Source organism: Sceloporus occidentalis, unplaced genomic scaffold, assembly GCF_023333645.1.
Source record: "Sceloporus occidentalis isolate IW3139 unplaced genomic scaffold, rSceOcc1.0.p SCAF_1, whole genome shotgun sequence".
Classification (NCBI taxonomy): domain Eukaryota; kingdom Metazoa; phylum Chordata; class Lepidosauria; order Squamata; family Phrynosomatidae; genus Sceloporus; species Sceloporus occidentalis.
In genome coordinates, this window is record NW_028316981.1 from 86,296,275 (window position 1) to 86,314,642 (window position 18,368).

The 18,368-nt window shown below is 41.3% G+C and overlaps 1 protein-coding gene across 1 annotated transcript in view; it reads right to left on the bottom strand.

Moving 5' to 3' along the window:
- Positions 1-261: 261 nt before the first annotated feature.
- The window catches only part of MFAP3 (microfibril associated protein 3), a 36,424-nt gene continuing 18,317 nt past the window's right edge, over positions 262-18,368 (bottom strand). The window contains exon 6 of the mRNA XM_089528092.1: positions 262-689. The gene's annotated coding sequence lies outside the window, so the exon portion shown is untranslated. The remainder of the gene's footprint in view (positions 690-18,368) is intronic.

Consider the following 18,368-nt stretch of genomic DNA (forward strand, 5'->3'; position numbering starts at 1 on the left):
CAGGTTATACTATCCCCCCCCCCCCCGCTTTTTGTGGAGATGCACAATTTGGCAGGCAGTAGGACAATAAAATGTGGCCCCCATTTTGTGTTCCTCCCTGCCCCCAAAGTTGTTGATCCTTGCTATGAGACATGGCTATTCCACCTTTATTTCTTGATGAGATCAACTACACCCAGATTAGCTATCTAAGCTTGTTGTAGTTAGGATGGTACAGAGCCTGTGGGTGCCAGAATGTATTTAAATGACAACAAAACAACAACAACAACAAAAACCAGTTCTTTATCAATAGCACCTTTGGAGACTGAAGAGCAAGGCAATTTGTTTCCAGGCAGATATATTTGTCTATCAGTCTTTGCCAATGTGTGTGTGTGAAAGTGAGAGAAAAGGAAAAGCTGTACATCTCCACAGCTAATGAATTCAAAGGCATGAACTGAAGATTACAAAAGGGAGAGCCAACCAGAACAGTTCTTCAGATCATTTTAGTCAGTTGAATCACATCTTGCATCTATGCCCTGTGATCAAATTAATGAGGAGTAGCGCACCGACAAAACCTCTCTGTGGCACATAAAGGGATATCACACACAGCAAAAGCAGCAAGGGGGGGGGGGCAATGAGCTATTGAAGTTCCCCAGTGATTCAATGAGCTGGTGAATCATCCATACGGGAGCTTGTCTCTTCAAGGAGGTATGCTGTAAAAAAGGAAAGAGAAGCCCAGATTTAGCATGTTATAATGAGATGATAGTAACCTAAGAGAACACTGGTGGAGGAGGTGATGTTGATCACATCAGTGAACTCCACTGATCAAGTGTAATTGGGGGAAATTCTTATGATGAAGACATTTGCAGGGATGTGCTCTTGGGATACTGGATCCAAATGTGGGTGTCAATTGGCCCCCCTAGTCTGCCTTTAGTTCAAAATAGTGGTGCCTATCCTTCCCTCAGATAAGCCATAGCATATTGATTTTCCCCACACATGACAACACTCACTACAGCTACTGGAAAGACTGGAAGTGGTCAGACCAGGGGGCAGGTTTTAACAGTCTGTTGACCTCTACCCTTACATGGCTTGTCCTGCCTTCCTCACCCTACTGCCTTCTTCCCATCCTTATTTTATCCCCTCGTCTTGGGGCCTATTCACACTACATAAATATGGTGCTATTTATATTTATTTATTTATGCTATATTCCACTTCAAATGTCATGGCAACATCCAGTGGGATTCTGGGTTTGTAGTTTAGTGAGATACTAGAATTCTGTGGCTGAGAATTTTAAATGCCCCTCCTGAAACTGCCAATCCCAGGATTCCATAGGATGTTGCTAAAGTGGAATGTAGCTCTATATGTGTGTAGTGTGAATCAGCTCCTGATAACACTTCTCACAGATGCCACAGAAAGGCTAAACAAAGATGTAACAGTGGAGCAACAGGTATAAAACAGTAACAGTTAGCAGAACAAACATATAAAAACTTTAATCCAAACATTCAGTGGCAAAACAGTGTTCATAATGCACATAATGAAAGCATCAGATATAAAATCAATGGCAATAAGAAACAGGAGGGACCTGTGGGAATGTGTAGTAACCAGAAGTAAGCTTTCCATCCTTATGGTAGAGGTTCCCAACCTTTGGTTCACCATATGCTTTGGGTGTCAGTTCTCAGAATCTGTAAACATTGGACATGCTGCAGAGGAATCTGGGAATTGTGGTGCAAAACATCTAAAAGACCAAAGCTGATTCCTTGCCTTATGGAAACATTCACAATTTACAACATAGGTGTCAAACATCTTGTTAGATTGTTTTCTTTTTTTACAGGTCAACTCACCTTAACATTAGCCTAAATTCAATGCTGTAGTAGTCATTGTCTGTTAGTGTGATATGACTTTCATCCTATCCCCCCATTTCTCCTTCCCAAGAAGGTAAGGAGGATTTCACTGAGTGCCCTTTGGGGACTGTAGGGGAGAGTTGCCCCTCTGTTCCCAATTTGACTGGCAGAAGCAGGTCCCTCAGTAAGACATCAGTCTTGGATCTCACCTAAGGGCATGAGTAACAGTGTGGTCCCAATGATTCAGATGGAATACAGTTCTGGGCACTATAATCAAAGAAGGATAGTGACAAGCTGGAACATGTCCAGAGGAGGACAACCAAGTTGTGAAAGCTCTAGAAACCAAACCCTATGAGGAACAGCTTAGGGTGCTGGTATGTTTAGCTTGGAAAAAAGAAGATTAGGAAGTGATATGATAGCCATTCTATAAATATCTGAAAGGATGTCATATAGAAGATATCTTATGTTATGACTAGAACATAAACCAATGGAATCAAGCTACAGGAAAAGAGATTCCACCTCAACATTAGGAGAAACTTCTTGTTGGTAAGACCTGTTTGACAGTGGAACAGAGAGCCTCAGAGGGTGGTGAGCTCTCCTCTTGTTGGGGGTCTTTAAACAGAACTTGAATGGCCATCTCCTGAGAGTGCTTTAACTATGTATTTTTGTTTATATAACATCTGTAATTCTGTGATGTTTCCCATCAGTTTCTCAACTAGCTGGGAAACAGATTAGTATCCTCACTAGGATTCCCAAAGCAGTTGTGAGAAGCTCCTTTTTACATAGGACTTTATTACACCGGGACAGGTGTCTTTATCCCATCCAGAAAGCATGACTGAAAGTGATTGCGTGAAAGGCTTTCTCACTATATTGCACTGATCCCATGAATGCCCCATCAGTGAAGTGGAATTGTACCAGGATCTTCTGATAATACAAAATTAGGGGAAATGAGGGGACAATTCCACTTAATTCACTGGACATTCACAAGACATTCATGGGATCAGTATGATTTAGTGAGAAACCCTTTTGCACAATCATGTTGAATTGCACTTTTTGGATGGAACAATGTCCCGATAAGCACGATTTTGTGTGAAAGTACTTCCCGCGATCGCAAAATAAGCACAAGAGAGGGACATGTCCATAGATATCATGGGGAGGGGAGGGGGGAGGAAAAAGAATAGGAAAGGAAAAAAGTGCAAGGACACAGAACTAGAATTCAAAGATATAGCTGTGTTAGTCTGTAGAATCAGTACATAGAGAGATCTTGTAGCACCTTTTAGACTAACTGAAAGGAAGAAGTTTAGCAGCATGAGCTTTTGCAGACTTCAGTCTATGAAAGCTCATACTGCCAACATCTTTCTTTCAGTTAGTCTCAAAGGTGCTACAAGATCTCTCTACATACAGAACTTGAAGCTATATGTTTAATTCCAAATGACAGGATGGTGAATTCTGGGATCTGTAATCCAAAAAGTTATTTTTCAAAGATCTGCCAGTAGTGTCAGCAAATTACATAGGAGGAGGGTGTATGTTGTGAGTGGGTTTTGCAGTATTTCTGTCTAGCTGTCAGGTTTACCAGAAATAGAGGAGCAGGAAAACAAACCCAGTCCCTTACCATGAAAAGGACTGGGCAGAAGCACAAGTCAATGGAATGAGGGCTTCTTAATTTAGGGACTACAGACTTAGGACCTCCAGAGCCTGACCCCTCAGAGCATGCAGCCTCTAAAGAACCTAGTTTCACCTTCATACCAGGGACCTACACCTCTGTGTAAGCCGATCAACACAGAGAACTAGCTTGGAGGAGATGCCTTCTGAGAGAGGGATACTTGGCTATAAAACAAGAAGCCTGTCTTTTTAAGGCCTTCTCAAGGAAAAGATGGGCCCTGAAAGGGTGATCCAAACCCGGAGGTATAAAAGTCCTAGACATCATTAAATGTTGCTCAACTGGCAAGTTTGTTATTAAATTACATTGCCTTGCCACTTTGTGGTTTTCTTGTCAAAGCCAGGATGCCAAATGTAGCTTGATATAATCAGACGTAAATTGAATACAAAGCCTTCTCTAGTCAAATTAAACTCAGTTTAGTTTATATAATTTCTTTGCTGGTTCTCTGCTTTTTAAAGGGGTTTTGAAAACTTGGATGGAACTGCAGAAAAAATGAACATATTACTATGAATGTGTTAATTTGTGGACAGACAGTCAAACTGGCACAGAAAGCCATGTCCCTCTGGACCAGGCTGCAATCTAATCTGGGCAGGGAGCTTTGTGTGTGTGTGTGTGTATAAGCAGCTAATAAAAACTAAACAAGGAATAACCAGGTATATTTTTAATTTTTGTACTGAATACCTATGCCAGATTATTTTTGTGATAAATTTCCAGGAATAGGAATTTTCCTAGTTGGAGTCCTTCCTGCCTCCTACCTCTCAAAAGAATCACCATTCACAGCCCTTCCTCTCAATAGTTTATGTAAAAACCAGTAATGTAATTTTACTATTCACCTATGGTCCCCTTTTCCTATATTCTGCCTGAGATTTCTGTTTTATATACAGCTGCTAGAAAATGCTGGAAATGCAAAAAGGTCTAGCATTTAATGTTACATGTGTCTTAAAAAGAACAGCAGTGATAGGGTTAAATAGTATTTCAGTGACTGAAAGTGTCCTCATGGTTTATCTCCATATCCTAATTTTTCTGAGATGTAGATCTTAGGGCCTTTTCTTCTCTTTGCCCACCTTTATTATCTCACTTCTACAAAAGTGAGACCATCTTAGTTTTTGTCTCTTCTATTTCTGCTTAGCCTAGCTTAATTAGCACCCTTGGAAAGTTTTCCTATCCCTAACAGAGCTCCACTGATAAAACTTTAGTGTGTTCTCTACTGTCTGGTAGCATTGCTCCCTAATCATATCTAGCTAATATCTAACTACTTTGCATGTACACACATGCACACACACACACAGAGTCCTTACCAGGATAAACAAGCTAAGCACCACAAATCTATATTATTTTATTGTTCTAGAGTAAGGGATCTGTTGTACAGTTCTCATAAACTGCAGTCAACGTCACCAATAGTAAGGAATAATAAATGAAGAATCAATCAATGATATAGAAGCAGTGGAAACCTTGGGTGGAAATGATCACATATATCCTCTTGGGAATAATTATATAGAGGAAGGAAGAAGCCAGATGTAATCAGATGTGCATTCTAGACTTTAAGAAAGCTGTTTTTGATAAGCTTAAGAAAACATTGGGTGTCATTCCATGCTCACAAATAATCAAGAGTAATAAGTTCTTACAAGTGAGACACTGAAGGGATAACTGCAATAACACCAACGAGAAAGAAAGGTTGAGGTGATCTAAAGAAACCAGTTAGATGTATAAGGAGCTTTTGAATGCGGTGAGATTGAAAAGGGGGCATGCATAGAATGCATGAAATTGAAGAAGAAGTAAATCACCAAGGAAGAGCACAAATGAGTAGTCAATATATCTAGAGAGAAGGTCAAGGAAGGCTAAAGGTGAGAATTATCTTATGCTTGAAAAAGAGGTTAGCAATAATAAAAAGACTGTTGGGGAGGGGCTATGCTTAGAGGATGTAGGTGTACTGTGTAGAAGAGATGGATGAAGAAATGCTAACGGATGACAAAGAAAAAGCAGAACTGTTCAATACTTACTCTTTTTTTGTCTTTTCCCAAAAGGCAAACAATGCTCAAGCTGGCAGAAACAGAATAAATGATGCAGCGAGAAAGCTGCAGCTCAAAATAGGTAAAGAGGTGGTACAGGAATACCTAGCTTCTTTAAATCAGTTCAAGTCTCCAGGGCCAGATTAACTATATCAACTTCCAGAAGTAATCTCAAAGTCTGTGTCTATAATCTTTGAGAATTCTTGGAGAACAGGGGGGTGTCCCTGCAGACTGGGGGAGGACAAATATCCCCCCCCCCAAAAAAAAAAGATGTGTGTGGAAGAGAAGAACCAGGCCTCTACTTATACTCAACTTGATATTAATGCTGGGAAAGGTTCTAGAATAGATTATCAAACAGTTTTGAGCCAGCATGGCTTTCTCAAAAAATGTCATGCTAGACTAATCCGTGTGTGTACACATGCACACGCACACATGAGTTTCTGTGCTGTAGCCCTTCTGTGAAGTTTTTTGTTTTGTTTCACACCAGCAAAAGAGAACTCTGATAGACCAAAATAGCCAGATTTGTAAATCATAGCCTAAATAAATGGCTGGCAAAAATGGGAAAAACAAACTGCCCATTTATTTTGGGCATAAATGGGCATGGAATAATTGCTACATTTATTCTCACAGAGTAAATGCGCCAGCTGAGTGTAAAGCAAAAGATTCTTTGTAAAGCTGAATCTTAGGCTAAATACACCAAGAAACCATATGGAAGAAATTGCAACTATTGCCTCTTACATAAATTGTTTAGTTAATGTCAGGTTTCCCCCATGTATTCTGTTGCATAGTAACTGATTTATTTGCTCTAGGGGGAGAGAACAGAGTTGATGGCAAGTGGTAGCATATATTATGTTGGAGGCTTGAGCCAGTGAATGAGCTCCTAGTGGTATTGCCTAATGTTATAAACAGAGCCTGGAAAAGTTACTTTTTTAAAAAAGGAATTGAGTTCACTGTTCATTACAGTGTTTGAAAATTAACCCATAGTTACTCATTAGTGTTTCAGACAGTAATGTGTTACAGTAGCTGTGCTGTTCATTACTTTGAGACCTAGTGATAAATGAGCAGGGGAAGATGCATGGGACAAGTTCATTATTATTTACACTTTGTATAGACTTGATCCATCATGGGACAAAGGATCCAGCTATTGCATATCCTTCCACATTTCACAGAGGAAAACCTGGAGACATGTGGCTTGTGACGCCAAAGTGTGATCAAGATGGCAAAAATTATTTATGAGTATGATCACACAGGTTAGAAGAGGCTGCAGCAGTTTACTTTTGCCTGAGCCTACTGAGATGGCCAAGACTCCAGCCCTTCCTATATTCTCCCTCTGCTGAGGTATCTGAGTACAAATTCCATAGGAAAGGTTGCAACAGTTCGCTTTGGCTTGCCTTGACCCTTCTGGGAAGATAATGATTGCGGGGGTGCAGATTGCACCAGGTGACATCCTAAAGGGAGGGTGACACTACTGCTCCTCAAACACTTACCTTTGGGTAGAAATGGGCTGTGGCATCCGCCTGCTTCCCTTTAAAATGTTTAAAGAGATGGTGGGAGTGGGGTGAAGCTCAGTGGAAGGAGAAAAGAGAGGCCCCTGCATTTTTTAAAATTAAATTTCAATTTTTTAAAAAATTAATTTTTTAAAAAAATTGAGTTTTTTTAAAAAAGTATTCTTTTAAAATTTTCTTTAAAAACATCACATTTTAACAAATCTTCACTATGTATATATAAATATATTTAGGTTGTGTGCATGAAAATGTAATATGAAGGTATAATTTTAATTTTGCTAGTTGTTTATATCGCAATGTAATGACTGGACCTCCAGTCATTGGAAGACTTCTGCCAGGTAATAAGAGTAAGCTGGGAGGGAGGCAAATGCAAATGAGTAATGGCATCACAGCTGACGGAAGGCTCACTTGGCCAATCAGTGAGCAGGAGCGAGAGTTTCTTCCGGAAGCTTCTAAGAGAAAAAGCCTCTGAAACCAAGTGACAGTGGGAGAGTGGCAGTTAGAGCGAGAGTCTTCAGCAGTTAGTGGTTTCTACAGTGAGAATTCGAGGTGGGAATCTCTCCCTCGAGTTAGTCTTACAGGTTAGGAAAACTGTAGTGTTGTGCCTATAGCAAGAAGGCATAATTCAGGCAGATGGTTTATACTAAGCTAAGACCTGTGACTATATTTCAAATCCATCAAGGCTGGCACATTACATCAATATATCAGTTAGGTGAGAATGTGTCAGATTAGAACGTTTAGGCCTTTTTTGTTATTTTTCTGGTTGCTTGCATGAAAAGAATACTTTTAGAATTACACATATTGTACTTGCAATGCCTTAAGGATCTTGCATGATGTCTATCTTTTGGTTCTGTTTTGTTTAAGTATAATAAATACTTCCTTAAAAGTATCTGCTGCTTCGACACTCCTTTACACGTGTCCCAGCTCGGTTGATGCTTGAAAAGATTAGCAAGAAGACTAGAAGTCCTTAACAAGTCCCAGTGTATGTTAAGGGAAGTCCAATACGCTTTCACTGGGTGGTGGCAGCATGAGTTGAGGATCTCCAGGGGTCATCTTCAATTCAGAAAGGGGTATGAACATAGAACAGGAGACTCAGCGAGAAGCTAAGCATCTGCTGGGATTAAGAGCCAAGGCAGGCCTTCTGTTTGGCTGCTTAGACCACAGGGGGATCATCACATGTGGCAGTTCTCACACCGGTTGACACTAACCCTAGGGACGCCACTGCTCTCCATCCTTTTCTACTTTGAACTCAGTTTGCAGCAACGGAAGTCAGTGGAGGATAAAGGGGCAAAGCGAGAGGATGAGAGAGAAATCAGGATATTTTAAAGATAGCTGAAAAAGTGGGACAGGGGATAAAATCACACTGTCACAGCGAGGTTGAGCCGGCTGGAAAGTATGCTATTGAAAAACCTGCCCATAATCTATAGTCTGGACTACTGGACATATGCCATTGTGTGGTTTCTCTGCCAACAGCCCTGAGCTGTGTTTGAGCCTGGGAGCCTGCACCTAAATTTCCTTTAACGGGCCTCCAAAATGTGGGGATGATGGGCACACAGACCTTGTCTTCACAAAAACTGGATGCAGATGCATGCCACGCTGCCAAAGTTGTGTCAAAGTGCAAAAAATAAAGAATGCAAAAATAAAACAAGTTGAAGACAGTTTCCAAAATACAGTGCATAATAGTGAGTAGGTAAGCAAAGTCCAGCTTCAGTCTCTAACTTCAAGTCACTAAAATCTGCCCAGGGAGAACAGACCCATCTTGGCTGCCAGTCCTCTGACTGGTTGGCCTCAAAGAGCCCTAAAAACAGTGTGAAGATATTTGGGAGAAAAACCAGCAATTGGTAAGGAAGATCTGGCCTCCCTCTCTTTATATCCTCCCCTGCAGAATGCAACTAGGCCACCTTGGTAAAATTAGGACTCTTCCTTTCATGACTTTCTATTACTTTTTTTTTTTTTTTAGGGGAAAAGACCCTTAGAATTAATAAGAAAATGGCATAAAACATGAAGATATCATCAAGATATATGAACAATGGTGTATGTGCATATGTGAGGGCTGAGTCTCCATGAATCCACACTGTACAATTACAGCAGTTTGACATCTTGACATTGTAATAGCCATAGCTACAAAATCCTGGGATTTGAAATTGGGTGCAAGACTCAGACTTCATTAGTGTGCTCCCCTGAACTAAAGCATCAGATATCCCTGGCAGGGAATTCTAGATATCTCACAAAACCAAATATCAGGATTCCAGATACAGAGCCATGATGATTAAAATGGTATCAGAGTACTAGAATTTTGTAATGTGGATATGCCTTAAACTGGGAAAGCTTTGTTCCTGGACTAGTCTCTATTACTCAATCCACTGTTGTAGGCTAGTAGCCATTTTAGATTAAAAGTCTGTTTCTAAGCAACAGAAGGTCTGCCACTCAAGGCCTGTCTGAAAGAAATATAATTGTCCAGGATGTGCTATAGATTGCTGATGATACATCACAGCATTTTTAGCTGGCAGCTGTAGATGGCAAATGATGTTTCTCAGTTGTGCTTTTGGGTCTGTCCTCCTAAAGAGCCACTTCTAGCCTTAACTGTTTCTTTCTTCTTTCATTGAAACAGCTTGCTGTTTGAAAAAAAATACCTAATGCCAATCCCCCAGTTGTGACCGGAATAAGCAGAGCTATATGTACTGCAACTCAGTGAATGACCCAGCCAAGATGGTTGTAAATTTAAAAAAGAAAAGACAAAAGCAACTTCTCTTTGCTGTGAGGTATATCACTGACTGGCAATAAATCATGGCTCCTCTAGCTTGCACTGGCAGTAGCTATTAAGTTTGCATATACTACATTTCAATCAGTGGATTAAAAGACAGTATATCTTGACCCTTGAACTGTTGTGATGTTGCCTCCAGAAAATTAAGACTACTACAAAAATGGTTCACAGTCAGGATGATGGCAGGATGAAATTGGTTGCTCCTGTTGGATTTTTTCAAAAGACCAATTCTTATGGGTACAGATGATGAAAATGTAAACCTCTGGCTTTGGTTTTAAAAGTCATGAGCCAGTCACTTCCTGCTCTACTCAATTGCTGGAATCTCAGCCAACAAAGGAGGTCCAGTAGGGTTGCCATCCTTTTCCTGGCAAGGCTCCTGCGTTTTTAACAGCTGCTTGACATGCAGAAATAATCTCCTGTCAGAAAAGGCATTCACTTCTGAATTTGTGCATGCCATGCTGTTTGCTCTAGGCCAGGAACCTTGCCAGAAAAAAGAAAAGAAATGAACCTATTCCAAGTAATTTTCTCCTGAGCAGTGTTTCATAAGCCCAAGCTACTATCCTAAAAATGCTCATTTTCCAAAAACCTACACCACTCCATAATTGAAACTACTCACCCATTGCTAGAACTGGTTTCAGTTTCAGTCCAAAATGGATATTTTGCCATTGTACGTAAGTCAAGCTTTGTTGCAGTCTGCCTTCAAGTCATTTCTAACTAATGGCTACCTTAAGGTGAACCTATTCAAGGACTTGCCTTTCCCTTACTCTGAGGCTGAGAGTGTGTGACTTGCCCAAGGTTACCCAGTGGGTCTCCATGACTGAGCAAGGATTTGAATTCTGGTCTCCAGGGTCATAGTCCAACACTCAAACCACTACACCACAGTGGTTCTCAGAGCCAAGCTTTACCTGTTGAATATTCCCCAAACAAGGATATAACATAGGGGTTCTACCAGAAGCAGGAAGGGAACTGGACAAGTGGGTAAGGGGAGTACTGCATGCCTCATGGCAGCATGCAGCGTTCTATTCTGCCTAAAAGAGGCTGTGGTAAAGCCATTAATTGGGGGGAAAGAAACGCTGAACCTCATCATTCTAGATAATTACTGATGAGCATATGCTTTATTGAGGTAGAAGAAGAAATTGTAAATAATAGCATATGTCATTAATTGTATGGTATTTTGATCAATAAAGTTTATTTAAAAATATTGATGAGTCTCCAATATCCCTTTCTTGGGCAAATGGCCTCCTAGCTCCTGGATGAAATGGATTATGTAGCTCCATTTCAGCTTGGTTCTGGCCTGGGTAGGGGACAGAGACATTTGTGGTAGTCTTGATGGATGATCTATGCAGGGAATTGTGCCTTTGTTGATTCTGTTGGACATATCAAGAGTCTTTCATATCGTTGACTGGAATTCCTCAGGGTTGTATTGCTGGGATTGGATCTGTGGGCACTGTTTTAAAATGGTTCTGATACTTGGAGAAGAAAATTCAGAAGATGGTGCCTGAGGATTCCTTGCTACCATGGTCATTGGCCTGTGGAGTCCCTCAAGGTTTTGTTTTGTCCCCCATGCTGTTCAATGTATAGATGAAACTACTAGGAGAGTTTATCAAGAGTTTTGGGGTTTGGTGTCACCAGTATGCGGAGGGCATATAAATCTATATCACTTTTCCATCTAATTCCAAGGAAGCTGTTGTCAAAAGGTAAAGGTAAAGATAGTCCCTTGACATGAATGTTTAGTTGTAGCCTACTGTAGGGGGTGGTGGTCATCATTACTAAGCCAATGAGCCAGAGTTGTCCAAATTTACAGCGCTTCATAAATAAAGGTTAATAATAATAATAATAATAATGACTGCTCTGGTGGTCATGTAGCCAGCATGACTGCACTAAACAGTTACTTTCCCACTGAAGAGTTACCTATTTATCTATTTGCATTCGCATGCTTGCGAACTGCTAGATTGGCAGAAGCTGGAACTACTGACAGGAGCTCACCCCATTATGTAGCACTCAGGCCTATACTATTGTCAGTAGTTATAAATAGACTGGATGAGGAAAAACACATCAAAATTTTATCCAGAAAAGACAGAGGTGCTCCTGGTCAGTCGTAAGGCAGATTTGGAAATAGGAATTCAGCCTGTGATGGATGGGATTACACTTCCCTTGAAGTCTCTGGTTCATAGCTTGAGTGTACTCCTGTACTCAACCCTGAACCTGGGTGCCCAGATTTCCGTGGTGGCCAAGAATGTACAGATAAAATTATTGTGCCAGCTCCCCCTGTTCCTGGAGAGGTCAGATCTGGCTTCATTGATACTTACCTTAACTACATCTTACCTGAATTATTGTAAACTGTTCTATGTGCAGCTGCTGTTGAAAACTGATGGAAAATTTCAGGTGGTCCAAAACACAGTGGCCAGAGTGCTTCAGTTAGTTACAGGGAAAATATAAAGCCCTTGCTGAAACAGCTTCCCTGGTGAGTGATTTTCCCCCCCAGGAACAATTCAAAAACCTGGTTGTGACATATAAATCGCCATATGATTTCCATCCAGATTATCTAAAAGACCAGGGATAGGCAACCTTTTTGAGCTGGGGGCCGGGTTGCTGTCCCTCAGACAACTGGGGGGGCCGAAGCCAAAAAATAAATAATTAAATAATTTCTTAAAAATTTAAATAAATAAATAAACTGGGACAAATGTAGGACAACATTTTCAAATGGTGGACACTTTTTTTAAAAAAGTGGAAGACACGCAAAAACATTTCCTGATTTTTAAAAAAATGTTAATATAAATGCATGTTTCTGAGGTGTCTATAGACAATTGCCCCCCTTGCCCCTGCGCACAAGAGGCCAAAGGTCCCGGCGGCGATCAGCGGCAGGTCCAGGCTGGGGCCAGTCCCAAGGCCTCGAAGGGCCGCATCCGGCCCGCGGGCCGCAGGTTGCCTACCCCTGTAAAAGACTGTATCTCCCTATATGAACCTCTCTGTGTGTGCATGTGTGCCTTCAAGTCACATGTCCATAGAAATTTTTGACAGGGAATACTCAGGTTGTTTTGCCAATTCCCTCCTCTGAAACACAGCTTACACCATCTGGTGTTCACTGGTAGTTTCCCACCCATGTCCTAACCAGGGTTGGCCCTGCTTAGCTTCCAAGATCAGACAGGATCTGATGCCCATAACATATCTGAATATTAATATCAGTCCCTATCACAAGGTTTTCTTGGCAAGATTTGTTCTGAGAGGATTTGCCTTCCCTTTGCCTTCCTCTGAGGCTGAGAGTGTGTGACTTGCCCGAGGTCATCCCGAGGTGGGTTTCCATATCTGAGTGGGGATTTGAACCTTGGTCTTCACTCAAATCACTACACCATATTGGCTCTCCTAGGTATAGCCACTCAGTTTAAAAACTACAATTAAAAATAGGTTAGGTGACTCCAAACTAGAACTTCTTAAAGATATGGTGGCTGAAAATCCCATGATACATTCAGTTTAGAGTCCCCATAAATCAGAAATGACTTAAAGCCACACAGCAAGAAAGCTCTGACTATCTACACACCCAAACACAGGGTTTCAAAGCACTGAGATTTTTCTACTCTTGTCTCCCTGCCTTTTATTTCATCCATGTTCAAAGCAACAGCTGCCTCTAGTGCTACATGCATGGAACTGCAATTTGGAAAAAAATTATCATGCTTGCCAGAGAAGCATGTGTTTTCTAACATTTCTGATTCTCTAGCCAGGTGTAATGTTTCATCACACTTCATAATACAATTAATTAGATCCAGATTAGCTTAATTTATTTTAGTTGTTGTCATTTCCGACTTATGGCAACCCTAAGGCGAAATCAGTGACAACTAATTGCCACCAACTGAGTCTTGATCCAACCTGCACGAAAATTAGAAAAGAAGTTTAAAATAACACATAAACAAGGGAGCCTCCTTCTCCCCTATTTGTAATGAGTTTGAATTTGTTTATATTTCCTTGAAGCTGCCTTCCAGAATTCTTTTTGTAATTTTGCCACTAAATTTCTGTTTCACAAATCTCTTCTATTAGAATTTAAAAGCTCTTAGAACAACAGTTTCAAAAGGAGCCCAAGCATCATCTAGTCTCCATGCAGGAAAGCCAAAACTAAAGCATCCTTTTCTCTTTGAGATTTAGTTAAAATAAGAAGTATCTTTGAATACATACAATCAGGAGCTTGCAGGCAGATGGAGAGACGTGTACATTTTATATTGACTAATTTAATTGTCTGTATGAAAACATTTTGCTTTAGAATCAATCTGAATTTGAATTGCTCTCAGTTATTGCTCTGTATGAACCAAGGACCTATCTATCAGCTTTCTATTTTTCAGCAGAGAAAAAAAAAACGCCTTATGTTTTCTGAAGACTAATTGGTTCCACAATGACTTGAATCTGAAAGAGACGGCAAAACTATTCATCCTGTCATAACATCTTTACCAAAGCATAAAGCCTCTGAAATGTCATGGTCCCCATTGTAAATGAACAATTCACTCTTTAATTAAAAAAATACCTTCATCAGGAAATGCAGGGGCATGAGAGAGCAATATAAGTAAAAATACTTAGAAATATGTGCCTTTTTGTGATTCAAATTTTGCAGATGAGCACATTTTCATGATTTCCAAATAGTAATTCAGAAATGTAATCTAGTGTGAAATAAGGCCAGCAACATTTTGTGCTTGACAATATGATGCAAAATTGAACATACATTTTCAAGGCAATGCATTCCTTTTTCTCAGCTTCACTCAGAATAAACAGAGGTTTTCAACACATTGTTCTGTGGCAGTTGTGTGATTGCTTTGGCATGTAGTCAAATCACAAGTCAATCCAAACTCAGCGGCTTTGTAACAGTGAGAAAAACATTAGTCAGGTTCTTTCTAAAGTCTCTACAATTAATTTGGTCTGTACTGAATTTTGTACAGGTCTATATAGGCTAGAGATGCTGTTTTGACCAACCGGTGGCATGCATGAGGCCACCTCAATTGCCATCCCAACACTTATCCCCCTACACCCTGCAAGAACTATTGTCATTTTGTTGGGGAAGATGGCATGTGAAAATACTCATCCCAGAGCACTATCTCCCCTATTTAAAATTGTAACACTCCCCAAAGACCTCCACACAGCTGTTTGTTGTGTGGTTAGCAGCAACACTATTTTAATGAGGAAGATCATAGTGAGTTGTTCCAACACAGATCTACCTATGGAAATGGTACATCTCAATGACTGCCCAACGGGGCAGGGGGCAAAAGCATGGTATGCTGAGAGGATTAAGTCCTTTGTATCACAGTGGAGATGTGAGGGGAGGACAAGATAAAGGGTCTACTAATTTGCACTTGGATGCAGTTACTGTCTTTCGCTATATGAGACTCTTGTGGGCAAAAATATTGCCAATTCATAATATAGCCCCAGCTAGCATGGCCACTGAATGGTCAGGGATGATAGGAGCCTCAGCCTGCATCTGCACTGCAGAAATAATGCAGCTTGATATTTTTAACTGCCATGGCTCAATGCTATTGAATTCTGGGATTTGTACTTTGTTGTAGTGCCAGAGATCTCTGACAGAGAAGGCTGAATATCTCACAAAACTGCAAATCCCAGGATTCCATAGCACTGAGCCATGGCAGTTAAAGTAGGATCAAACTGCACTATTTCTGTGCAGATGCAGCCTATGTCCAACATCTGGAGGAAGACAAGTTCCACAGGCCCTAGCCCAGTGATGGTGAACCTTTTACAGACCGAGTGCCCAAACTGCAACCCAGACCCCACTTATTTATTGTGAAGTGCCACGTCTCTCTGGCTTTCTAGTAAGAAACTCTGACAAACTCTGTGCTAGGGCAACAGCATGTGTGCCCACAGAGAGGGCTCTGAGTGCCACTAGCACTGCCCTAGCCTATCTCACCCACCTGGAAGATATGCTTGCAGGTCACATTACAAATACAAAGCTACCTAACAGAGTGGAAATACTTTGGAAATGAGAAGAATGCAAAGTTTGTCAAAGTGGGAAAGATACAGTGGTGCTTTTGTCTGGCCGGGAGGGAGGCGGAAGAGGAGAGAACCTTTGCAGCCATGGCTGCTAATAATTAATAATAATAATTTGTTTTATTTATATACCACTATTCCAAAGATCATAGCGGTGAACAGCAAGTAAGCTAATTAGCAAGTAAGCTAATTTGCCCCCAACAGTCAGGGTACTCATTTTAGCGACCTCGGAAGGATGCAAGCCTGAGTCGAGCTTGAGCCCTTTTGTTGGTCTTGAACTCGCAACCTTGTGGTTTCGAGTGAATGGCTGCAGTACAGGCATTTAACCGCTGCGCCACCAGAGCTCCATCCGATTGAAAGCCAAAGCACTTTGGAAATGTGAGGGAGGCTATGGCGCATTATAGACGGCCCAGAAGGGGCCGTCTCGTGCTGCTGCCAGTTGCAGAGTCCGGGAACCGCAGCAGCCAAACAGCGTGGTTCCCGGACGCTGCCAAGAAGGAGCGTGAAAATCGCGCTCCTTCTTGCTCCCTGGAAGAGACACCATGAGATGTTAGTCACGCACTCGCAGCGTCATTTTCAGGGCGCGACGTGCGGATGCAGAGCGTCTGTTACGTGAAGATGGCGGCGGCTGTGTGGAACAGCCGCCGCCATTTGTTACGGACTCAGTCTGTGCTAGGGTTAGGGGCGTCTGGAAGAGATGCCCCTTTCTAACTCTAGCACGGACTGAGTCCGTCCTAGGGTGCCCATTTATATCGGGCCTATGTGTTTCAAAGTTGCAGAGAGCTATGGGTAGTGCTCTTGATGAGAGGACTCTTGATCATTCACGTTGGAGAAGGCTAACAGATTCACGGTTTTTCCACTTTTGCAGGAGTCCTGCAAAAGTGGAAGGGTGACTGCACTTGTACTATATGAGATGGGATGCAGTGGCTCAGCGGTTAAGATGCCAACCTTGCACTTCAAAAACATGTAAAAGTGCATATAGATAAATAGGTACCACTTTGGTGGGAAGGTAACAGAGTTCAGTGTGCCTCAGCATTTAGTCATGCTGGCCAGATGACCATGGAGTTGTCTCTGTCAATGCTGCCTCCCTCTGCTTAGTACAGAGATGAGCGCTGCCCCCTGCAGCTGGACTTGACAATTATGTCAAAGGGGAAACCTTTACCTTTATTGTACAAAATGGGTTGGCATTGGTTGCACATGCACTCAGAGGGATGGGTTTATTTTCTGAGAACTATGGCTGCTGAGGGGATCAACATGTCAGTGCAGAGAGCTGTGTTTGTATCGTGACTGTCAACCCTGCCACCAGGAGCAAAGTCCATGGCATCATGGCACTTCAAGTAGCAGGCAAGATTCACCTACAAGAGTGCAAGCCATATATCTTGGAGGGGAATAGCAAATGCATATGGTGTGAGCCCTGTGCTCTGGGGGTGAGGTTTTTCTGTTGCTCCTAATAAAAAGCTTTAGAAGGATCCTTCCATCACAAGCCCATACCTAACACACGTTTGGTCTTTCCCTGTGCCCTGTGATCTGGGGGAGGGAGTCTTGCCTGCAGCTCTAAGTGAATGATGCCATGAACTTTCCTAACATACTCCTTATTAGGAAGCTGGGGAAGAGGTTGTTATGGCCCAGGAAGCATTTTATAATAGTAACTGAAGGGTTTTTTTTTTTTTTTTGCAGTCATGAAATCCAGTCTTTTTTTTTTAGCATGCAAATGCCAAAATGCATTTTCAAGCCTTAAAAAACAAAACAAAAAACCCTGGGTCCTACTTTTCAACCAGTCTCATGTTCTGACAGGGTCTCAAGTCTCTGACCTGTCAGATAAGCAGGGGCTTCCTGTAGGGCAAACATAAAGTACCACTTCTGTCACGTGATCTGTACACGAAAAGCAGTGAGATGGAAGTGTTGTTCAAAGGAGGAGCACCGTTTTCTGTTCCATAACATTTCTAGATGAATGCATTATGTTACTGAAGGCCAGTAAGTCATTTGCTAAAAATGCACAAGTTGTGAGTCAAATCAGTGTGTCACTGAAGTGACTTGAGTTCAAGTCGATCAACTTGAATTGATTAATAGAAAAAAAATTAAGAGATCTTGTAAGAATCTGGTATTGCCATGGGATATGCTTTGATGTTATCTTAGTTGTTGTAGTGTAAAAAATGTTCATTTATTTTAAGTGATATATTAGAGTCTGTATCTAGTAAGGTGTATGTGTATACGTGGGGTTGGTTAAGTGATGGGAATCATAATGGTGGATCAAAGAATATTATTGGTTCAAGAAAAGATAATTGCCTGGTTGAGGAAATCACAGAATGCAAAGGAGGATTTTCTCAGGGCAATTTAATGAGAAAAGAAAGATATAGACAAAAGCAAAAGTGTAAATAGGGATGGACACATAAGGTGGGGTGAAGGTGATGTTTTAATTTGTAAATAAATCAAGGTAAAGTTGTGAAAGTATAGGGCAGGGCATTATTTTATGCTTGTGTTAGTGGATGATGGTAGTTGTTTTACTGTTAACGTCCAGTTTCTGAAATAACGTTTTGCTGTTAATACAGAGGACTGATTTAAATTAGTACAGTGTGGTTAGGATTGTATATTTGGGTGGTCAGAAAAAACTACAGTGGGCCTTTGGTATACACTGAG